The 10,385-nt window shown below is 53.9% G+C and overlaps 1 long non-coding RNA gene across 1 annotated transcript; it reads right to left on the bottom strand.

The window, feature by feature from the left end:
- Window positions 1-2,565: 2,565 nt before the first annotated feature.
- On the bottom strand, window positions 2,566-8,089 carry LOC132003203 (uncharacterized). The gene is made up of 3 exons (XR_009400160.1): window positions 7,227-8,089; window positions 6,253-6,355; window positions 2,566-2,749 (listed from the first exon to the last, which is right to left on the bottom strand). It is a non-coding gene; the product is annotated as an uncharacterized LOC132003203 (long non-coding RNA).
- Window positions 8,090-10,385: the final 2,296 nt, after the last annotated feature.

Below are 10,385 nucleotides of genomic sequence, written 5' to 3'. Positions count from 1 at the left end.
TTTTTAAATTAATTACTGAGGGGTGCCTGGGTGGCTCAGTCGGGGAAGCCTCTGCTTTCGACTCAGGTCATGATCCCGGGGTTCTGGGATTAAGCCCTGCATCAGGCTCCCTGCTCCTTGGGAAGCCTGCTTCTCCCTCTCCCACCACCCCCCCACCTTGTGTTCCCTCTCTCACTGGGTCTCTCTCTCTCCGTCAAATACACATACAAAATCTTTTTTAAAAATTTTTTTAAAGATTTTATGTATTTATTTGACAGAGAGAGATCAAAAGTAGGCAGAGAGGGAGGCAGAGGGAGAGGGGGAAGCAGACTCCCTGCTGAGCAAAGAGCCCAATGTGGGCTCCATCCCAGGACCCTGAGATCATGACCTGAGCCAAAGGCAGAGGCTTAACCCACTGAGCCACTCAGGTGCCCTGTAAAATCTTTTTTTTTTAAAGGAAATTTTAAAAGATATTAAAAAAAATAAGTGAGTTACTGAAACCTAAAGTACACTTATTTATCCTTGGAATATTGTTGTGAATATTTTTTTTAAGATTTTATTTATTTATTTGACAGACAGAGATCACAAGTAGGCAGAGAGGCAGGCAGAGGTGGGGGGGAAGCAGGCTCCCCACTGAGCAGAGAGCCCGATGCGGGGCTCGATCCCAGGACCCTGGGACCATGACCTGAGTCGAAGGCAGAGGCTTTAACCCACTGAGCCACCCAGGCGCCCCTATTGTTGTGAATATTGATATGTTCTAATAACACACAAAAATGTACTTATCCAGTAACACAAGTTAAGATAACTTCCCCTTGAGACAAGGAATATAAAATGATGCTGTGGCCAAGCAGTCATAAAACAAAACAAAGGAACGGGAGAAGATATTTGCAAATGACAGACTCAATAAGGGGTTACTATAGAAAATATACAAAGAACTGATAAAACCCAATGCCAAAAGTAAACAATACAGTTAAAAAGAGCAGAAGACAGGAAGAGAGATCTGCAAACACATAAGTTGGGAAGCAGCACTTCACCATCGGAGAAACGCCAATCAAAACCACCACGAGATACAGCCTCCCATCTGTCAGAATGGCTAAAATCAAAACCAGAAGAAACACCAGGTGCTGGCAAGGATGTGGAGAAAAAAGGAACCCTCCTGTACACTTGTAGGAGTGCAAACTGGCGCAGCCGCTCTGGAAAACAGTACACGTTTCCCCCTCCGAAAAAAATTAACAATAGAATTACCCTATGATCCAATAATCCCACTAATGGGTATTTATCCAAAGAATACAAAACAGTAATTTGGAAAAGGATATGCACCCATGTTTATAGCTGCAGTAATTAAAACAGCCCAACTATGCAAGCAGAATTGTCCGTCCAGCGATGAATGGATAACAGGGAAACGGTAAAACTACAACAGAATATTACTCGGCCATGAAAAAGAATGACCACTTGCCGTTTTCAACAACATTCACGGAGCTAGAGAGTTTAACGCTAAGTGAAATAAGTCAGTCAGAGACAGACAAACAGCCATGTGATTTCACTCACATGTGGAATTTAAGAAACAAAACAGGCAAAGAAAAAAGATTTTTTAAAAAGGGGGGGGCTCTTAAATACAGAGAACACACTGATCGCATCCAGAAAGGAGCCGGGTTGGCAACGGAGTCCGCATTCCCCGGCGAATCACTCCACTGTACACCTGAAACTCAGACAACGCTGTATGTTAATTATACCGGAATTCATAAATAAATAAGGAAATGAGTAAACCGAGCAAAGAGGAAATAAGAAATATTTACTTGGAGTGCTGACGTTGTGTGAGTAAAATGAAAAGAAGACAGAATGAGGGGCAGGCAGAATTACTGACAGGACCACCGGAAGTCTATTACGTGTCCGTCCTAAGGCTTGGCTAGCCTGCTCTCACCCCAGCATCCAAGGTGTCCTTATCTCTCCGGATTGGGTCCCAGACTTACCACCAGAGGTGGTGGCACCATTTTACTGTGCCCGGATGCTCCCCCAGGCACTTCTTAGAATTACCTGCGGAGCTAACAACAACCTGATGTCTGTGTACGGGAGTCGGCCAGGGCTTCCAGAAGACGACCCGGTGGCTTACACATCAGACGTGTGTCTTCTCATGGTTCTGGAGGCTAGAAATCCTCAACAGGTTAGACTGAAAGGGAGGCTGGAAGAGCACAGCAAGGCCTCTGAGCCCTGAGGACAGAGTGGATTAAGGGCCACGCCTGAGCCGAAGGCAGAGGCTTAACCCACTGAGCCAGGCGCCCCACAAGATTTATTTTCTCGAAATATTTTTATTTTAAATTTTTTCAAAATATTTGTGGTCTTTTGGGGCACCTGGTGGCTCAGTGGGTTAAGCCTCTGCCTTCGGCTCAGGTCATGATCTCAGGGTCCTGGGATCGAGCCGCACATCGGGCTCTCTGCTCAGCAGGAAGCCTTCTTTTCCCTCTCCCACTCCCCCTGCTTGTGTTCCCTCTCTCGCTGTGTCTTCTGTCAAATACATAAATAAAGTCCTTTTTTAAAAATTGTGATCTTTTAATTTTGTCAGATAAAGACTTTGGGGTGGGAACCTGTCAACATTTTACAGGAAAGAAGGAAGGAGCGGGGGCGGGGGAGGGAGGGAATCATGGCAGCATATGAAGGAAAATCCTTCCCAACAAAGGCGACCTCGCATGTGCGCACACTCCTCTCGTGGGCCGTGCAGGCAACAGTTTCCCTCGGCACAGGGACAAAGTGTGCGAGCAGTGTTCGACGGCTCCTGCAAGGAGACAGAGAAGAAACAGGGCCTACACGTTCAGAAATGGTGTACTTTTCCCAGGAGCTGGAGCACACATGTGTGGGGAGGGCCGCAATCTTCTGGGTGGTTAGGTCTGATTGGGGACTGACTTTTCCCTTCCGGGGGCAAGGAGACAGCCTCCTTCGCCCCACTACAAGCTGTTATTTTCACTAAGGCTGAGGCTTCCCTTTGGTCACTGAAAACCACCCTCTGATTGGTCCAGGCAGGGGTGGGGTGTTTTTGTGATATTTAAAAACAGACCTTGATATTCCCTTTAAGGGGCAACCGTCTGGCTCAGTCAGTAGAGCGAGACTCTTGATCTCGGGGTCATGGATTCGAGTCCCATGTGGGATGTGGAGATCATTTAAAAGTAAAATCTTTAAAACAAAAAAGAGGGGTGTCTGGGGGCTCAGTTAAGCAATCAGTCTCAATTGTGGCTCAGGTCATGATCTCAGGGTCATGAGATCCAGCCCTGCATGGGGCCCCATGCTAGGTGTGGAATCTGCTTAAGATTCTCTCTCTCTCCCTCTGCCCTCCCCACCCCCACCCCACTGCTTACACACTCTTTCTCTCTCTCTCTTTTTTTGCTCTTTCTCTTTCTAAATAAATAAATTCCCTTTAAAATAAAATAATTGGGGGGAAAAGCAAAGCAAGAGTGTTTCATATATATGTGTGCATACACATGTGTGTATATAAAAATATATTTTGTATGTAAATGGGTATATGTGTGTGTGTGCATACATATGGGTATATGGGGTGTGTGTGTGTGTACAGGCATGTGTGCAAAGAAACCAGATGAGTGTGTATATGAGCACACACAGGTACACACGCATAGATTCTGCCTGTATGAAAGCTGTTGGTCTTGACGGTGACGGTCTCCGGAGGACAAGACTTGGGCGCCACCGCAGCAGGGAGCCCCATTTTCACCACGTGCGCACGCCCCTCACACAGGGCGATGTTTTACCGTGCGGTTCTCAGAACACTTGTTTTGGTCTCTTTATTTCCCTTCATTTAATCTCTTCACTGACTGGACAGAGTTCATTCTCACCTCGCCACACTCACACCCATCTGAACAATCCAAAAACAAAATAAGACCTGAACAAAGAATGGGAAAGTCGGCATGGAAACCGAGGGCCCGCTGTGGCCAGTCCAGACTCCTCTGGGGGGCGGGCCAGGTTCCAGTCCCTTGTCACCCTCTGCAACACGTGCGATAACCCAGCTTCTCCCACCACGCCTTTCTGTTTTTTCACGTCCCACAGCGTTTTCAGGTGGTTTGGGTGTTTTCAAAATTCATTTAACATGCTATTATTTGAATTTTCAAACACACACTGAAGTCGAGAGGCCAATACAAGGGACCCCCCCATATTCATCACCCCCATCCAGAGACCATCAGCTCATGCCTGACCTTGTTTCACTGATAACCCAAACCCACTGGGGAGCGTTTCCCCCCAGAAGACCACAGCACTGATACCTGCTTTTCTTGGGGGCATGGGGGAACTTTTCTTTAATAACTTTATTGAGCTATAATCCACATACCATAAATTTCACCCCTTAAAATGTACAATTCAGGGGCGCCTGAGTCAAGCGTCTGGCTTCGGCTCAGGTCATGCGTGATCTTGGGGTCCTGGGACCAAGCCCTGTGTCAGGCTCCCTGCTCAGCAGGGAGCCTGCTTCTCCCTCTCCCTCTGCCTGCCCCTCCCCCTGCTCATGCACTCTCTCTCCCTCCCTCTCTCAAACAAATAAAATCTTTAGGAAAAAAAAGTACAATTCAATGGTTTTACCACGGTGACCTAATTTCAGAACATCTGTACCCATTAGCAGTCACTCGCCCTCCATCACCAGCTGCTGCAGCCCCAGGCCATCCCTTATCTGCTCCATGTCTAGGAATTTGCGGTTGCAAACATTCCATATAAATGGGACCACACCTGATGCTGAGAACGCTTCCTTGGGACTTTCCTAAACCCAACACCTCCGTGATTTAGTCAAAGGTCAGACGCTCAAAGGAAGTCAGCCGTCTGCCCCTCTTCCCGCTGTGTTCACACAAGGACGAGGGGTACCCCTCCCTGAGCCCCGAGGGTCCCTGTTCTGCACTCCTCAAGCTGTAGGTGGCCCTCCTGCCCACGTAGGTAACCAGCCACCTTCATGTAAGGGAAATACGGGCCCGGCTCGGGGATGCACCAACCAGTGTCCCCAGTCACCCTTTTCCTTCTCCTCCCCGTCCCCCTTACAAGGCTGCACAGAAACCGGGAGCAGGTCTCCTGCCTCCCAGCTCCCGGGACGCTCAGGCCTCTGCACGGAAAACCTTAGTTGTTTTTCAGAACAGAAACAAAAGCAATGCCCTTAAAAGGAGAGGAACCACTGCACGGGGAGGGTCGGGAGGACGGCACTGCAGGGCCAGCCTCCTCCCACCCCGCTCTGGTCTCCGATCTCCCGCTTGCAAGATAGGAGGGAAACTCGGGTCCTCGCCTGGGAAGACTCCTAGGACCGGGGTCTGGGGTCTGTCCCCTCCTTGAAAGAAAGCAGGGCTGGGGGAGCTTCCCCGTGCCTGCACACTCCCTCCAGCGCCCATGCAACTCCGACCCAGGACCCACAGTAAGGAAAGCTTCTAGGAGAGCCATTCTCCGCGCGCGGGGTGGGACCAGGCGTGCGAGACCGGCCACTCGGCTCGGCCACAGTTCAGGGCAGGACTCAGAATCCAGCCAGCGTGTCTGTCCTCTGCCACTGGCCTCCTCTGTTTGGCACCTTAATACGGTTCTCGAAAATCCACGTCGGCCTGTGGGAGGGGCTCCTCTAGACAGAGTCCCTGGGACACAGGAGGCGATGCTTGCAGAGCGAGAGCTCTCCCCAGTAGCCTGGGCTTTGGCGAAGGATCAGAAATAAAGCAAAGAAACACTCACATACTCATGGCCATAAAACGTAAGGGAAATCTGTATGATGGATCTCGTGCTGTGAAAATGGGGTTTCTACTTGTTTCTGCTTTGTAGAAGTACTGAAGACCTTCTCATTAACATTGGAAGGGCTGTTTTCCTAATTCTAAGACCTGGGATTTTTAAAAGATTTTTGTTTCTATTTTGGGGGCACCTGGGTGGCTCAGTGGGTTAAAGCCTCTGCCTTCAGCTCAGGTCATGATCCCGGGGTGCTGGGATCGTGTCCTGCATCGGGCTCTCTGTTCAGCAGGAAGCCTGCTTCTCCCTCTCCCAGTCCCCCTGCTTGTGTTCCCTCTCTCACTGTGTCTTCTATCAAGTAAATAAATAAAATCCTTTAGACAAAAAAGAATATTCACATTTGTGACCTGGGCTCCTCCCGATCATTGTATAACCTTCTGGACACTCGAGGGCTTTGGCACTGAGAATGAAGGCTGGATGGCTCTCAGTTTCCTGGCCAGCTACCTCCGTTAGCTGGAGATGCCTCTCGCTCTGGCCTGCTGCCTGAAAGAGTGATCTGCTTGAGGAACAGCCTCAGTGTCCCATTTGTACTACCCTCACCGTTTTGATCACACCCGCCTTGCTGGAGGCCTCAGGATGGCTTCTCTCTCCTGCTGCCCACAGGAGAATCTGGGTCTGATTCTTAGGATGAAGTAAGTTCAACCTGGAATTTTAAAGAGCCCAGAGTCGGCGGCCGCAGTGGGGATTGGGGGAGGATGACCAGCCCCGAAATTCATAATTACATGGTCACATGGTAACCGTAGTCACAGACGTGTATCCTGGGAAACCTCTGGGAGAGGAGTGCTCCTGACCCAGAGTTGGGGGGCCAAGGTTTCCCAACACACAGCAGCTGGGCTGAGATTCACAGGGGCAAGCCGGAGGCAGCCCGTCAAAGGCGCAGTGAGGCTGGAGGAGGAAAGGCACGGGGCGGGAAACAGGGTGATGTCTGCAAAGAACCGTGAGCGATTTGGTGGTAGGCCCAGGGGGCCAGAAGGAACACGGGAGGCCAAGGACAGGGAGAGGCGCTGGAGGATTTTACGTGGATATTTAAGGTCTTGGTATTGTCTGAAGCGCACAGCAGAAGCCTCCCATACAGGAGGGCCCCCCTAAGTATATTTCTAAAGAAATACAGTGGGCGGATGGGTTAGGAGCTCTCTGAAGTTCCTCTGTCCTTGCAAACCAGCGGCTCTCAAGGCCTCTATTTGGCCCGAGTTCTAAATACCGTGAGTTTCTCTTATTATTATTATTTTGTTTTAGAGAGAGAGAGAGAGCGTGCAGGGGGAGGGGCAGAGGGAGAACAAGCAGACTCCGTGCTGAGCGGGGAGACCCCCCTCAGGGCTCGATCCCATGATTCCAAGTTCACGACCTGAGCCGAAACCAAGAGTCGGATGCTCAACAACCGAGTGGCCCAGGTGCCCTTACACAGTGTGAGTTTCTAATGGAGTAGCAAGGGTCAAACCTCATCCGTGGGCTTATCTTCTAGAAAGTATTCTAGAAGTATCCCTCTGGGGGAGAGGGCGTGATCTCGCCCTCACCTTGAAGGTACGATGTCCGGTTTGGCTGGCCTTTCCTGCTCCTCGGTGAGCTGTCAGTGGCCGGGATCCCAGACCGGGGGCGGAGAGGATGCGGCCCCTACAAACGCCTGTGGGGTGGGACTCCGGACCCGACCTGACGGGCCGGGCTGGAGAAGAGGCTTAAGACGAGCGAGGAGAAGATTCAGGCTGACTGGGCTCGCCCGCCTCTTCCATGGGAGGCCGGAGCTCCGCAGGCGCAGGGCAGGCGGGGCTGCTGAGGGCGAAGAAGGCCGGTGGGGAAGAGAGAAGGCGGATCCGTGGTGACCGCGGGCTGCAGCAGCTCCGAACCAGGGCGGGCCTCCCCTGGGCGCGGCGGGAGGAGCCGAGGGCGTTCGCAGGCCGGCCGGGTCCCCGCGGCCAGCCCCTGCTCACAGCCTAGGGACACTCGGGCGGCCTCGCGGGACCTCCAGGCAGGGCTGCTGGCAGCCGTCGAGGCTCCGGGCACCGACCAGGTGAAGGACGTGAGAAGTCCGGGCCTGCACACACGGACACCGCCCACCGCCCGCAGCCCGCCCCCGGGACCCGCAGGAGGAGGGGCGCGGGCGTCCCTCCGGCCTCGCCGGCCGCAGCGTGAGAGCAGCCGCGGGCCCCCCGCTCCCGCCCCGCCCGGAGGCCGCTCCCCAGGACGCGGGCTCCCGGGGGGGCGCTCGCTGCTGGGGGGCCGGGGCGCCGAGCAGCAGCGCAGGTTCCGACGGGAAGGAAACTCGGACCCGGGTCTGCCCGCGCCTTCCGCAAGCACCCGCGAAGGGTTGGCCCCGGATGAAGCGATCCCCCGGCCTCACGCCGACTGGGTCCGGCCACGCGGGAGGCGCAGCCTTCTGCGCGTGCGCGCCCCGCCCCCGGCCTGTCTCGCGGGCGCGCACGGCCGCGGGGTCCCGCACGGCCGGGCGCGCTCGAGGCTCTGTGAACGCGCAAGCGAAAGCCGCCCCCGGGGGAGGGGGAGCCTGCGCCGTGTCTCCCCCTGGCGGACAGCGGGGGAACAATAGGAGGGCTGCAGGGAGCGGTTCCGGCGGGCGCAGGTGCCAGCGGTGCGGACCGCGGAGCTGAAGAAACGCTTTGCGGTCGGGCCCCCCGGAGCCGACCTCGCTGTGCGGCGCCCCCTCCTCTCCCTGCTCAGAACAAGGGAACGGGAAGGCGCCCGCCTCGGGCCCCCCGCAGGTGCTCGCCCTCCGTGCTTTATCTCATGGATCTTCCCGGCGGCGTCACGGGGGTCGGGCCCAGGCCCGGCAGGGAAGCAGCAGCTGATGCGCGCCCCAGGGCTGTGCGCCCTCCCTGCTGCGGACCCAGAGCCTGGCCTAAGGCGAGCTGCTTCTCCTCCAGCGGCGAGAGCGCAAGGTCCCACGAGAACCTGGTTACGAGGAGAACCTTCCAGGCTCGGGACGCCCCGAGGGCACCGTCGGCCCTCCGCTCGGGCGTGACCCCAGTGTCGTGGGATGACCCCCAGATTCCCTGCTCAGCCTCTCCCTCCGCCTGTCACTCCCCCTGCTTGTGCTGTCTCTCTGACACATACATAAAACCGTAAGAAAGAAAGAAAAGGAGGGAAGGAAGGGAGGGAGGGAGAACATTTTTTAGGCTAGTCCATGGGCGTGGGGCACCAGCTTGGAGCCGCAGGAGCTCAGGGCAAGACCTTCCCAGGTATCTGGAAACATGTTTCTTCTCCGGGGATTCTGGGTGTGCTGGGGGGCGCCGAGGGGACGTGCCCACTGATGAGCCCACCAGGGACACTGCAGGTTAACCGCAGCTCCTAAGCTGTGGGCTTGTTTCAGGATGAGAGAAGCAGCTGTTACAACCCCCGTTTGGTGACGAGACCTTTAGAGGAGACATCCTACCCAGATGCCAGTCCCCTCTTGCCTTCCAAGAGAGACAGACGTGGGAACATGTGCGGTGAGGCAGACGCTGCTGACCTTGGGCCTGGAGGGAGGCAAACACTGAGTCACCTTTAAGGGGTGGCTGGATATGTTGACGAAGGGCCACGGAGTATCCGGGCCATAGGGAGAACCTGCAAGCCAAGTTAGGTTAGGTGGAAAGCTTAAAGCCAGCCTCCCTTGGGTAGCATCCCCTAAAACACTATTGGTACAGGAAGCAGGACCCCGGGGCACCCCCAGGGTCTCAGACGCCACACGAAGGGCACAATGGTGCAAACCCAGATGGTGATTCGGCGGGGGGGTCTCTCAGGAGATAGCGAGTAGGAGCTGCCCAACGTCCACCCGAACCCACACGCCATCAGGCAGCTGCTCACATTAAATCTTTAAAAGGGAAAAGAATGATTTCAAGCGAAATCAAAGTAGAAGCCAGAAAGTACAGAAAAGCTGTGGAAAAGACTGTTTTTCAAAGAAAGTTTTGGGATCCCCAAGTGTATTCAAGATCCCCAGACTCCAGGTGGGAAAAAAAAAAAGTCCTGACGAACAACTAAGGGAAGGAAGGAGGCCCCTCCAAGGAGGAACACAGAGACAAGTAAATGGCATTTCCAAGGAAACCAAGGGTGAAAGTGAAGAAATGTCCACACTGAGCAGGCAAGAAAACTGGCAGACTGGGCGGCCTCTGCCCATGATCCCCGGGCAGGCCCACAGATAGCAGCTCTTTGGCGGAGGCCAGAAGCGGGAGGCAGACTCAGGAAATACGTGAGACCCCTGAAGTGGGAGGTCATGGTGGCTTCTGGAAGGAAAGGTGACATGTGACGTCCAGGAGGCGTGGAGTCAAGTCATCAGGGCTGAAGCGCTAACTTTGTTCCTTAAGAACTGTAGGGCCTCAGGAAACCCATTAATCTATTTAGACCTCAGTCTTCCCATCTGAAAAATGGACACGAAATGGATCAACTTTATAGGGTCTTAAGGACGGCATGCACATGGAGTGCAGGCACGTGTAGCAGGGAGGACCATGGGCACTTCTCTAAGCCTAAAGCTCATCACATTTTAAAACACTGATCTGGAAGGACGAAGCGGATAAAACACATTTACATAGGGCAGTCTTCCCGGGAAAACAACCCAACTGTATTTTTAAAATAGTGAGCTCAGGGTGCCTGGGTGGCTCATTGGGTTAAGCACCTGCCTTTGGCTCAGGTCCTGGGTTTGAGACCCCAGTCAGCGGCCTCCGCTCAGCGGGGAGCCTGCTTGTCCCTCC

The sequence above is a fragment of the Mustela nigripes genome, chromosome 16, assembly GCF_022355385.1.
Source record: "Mustela nigripes isolate SB6536 chromosome 16, MUSNIG.SB6536, whole genome shotgun sequence".
Classification (NCBI taxonomy): Eukaryota; Metazoa; Chordata; class Mammalia; order Carnivora; family Mustelidae; genus Mustela; species Mustela nigripes.
Note: the sequence above shows the minus strand (reverse complement) of the source record. Positions and strands in the feature narration are given on the sequence as shown.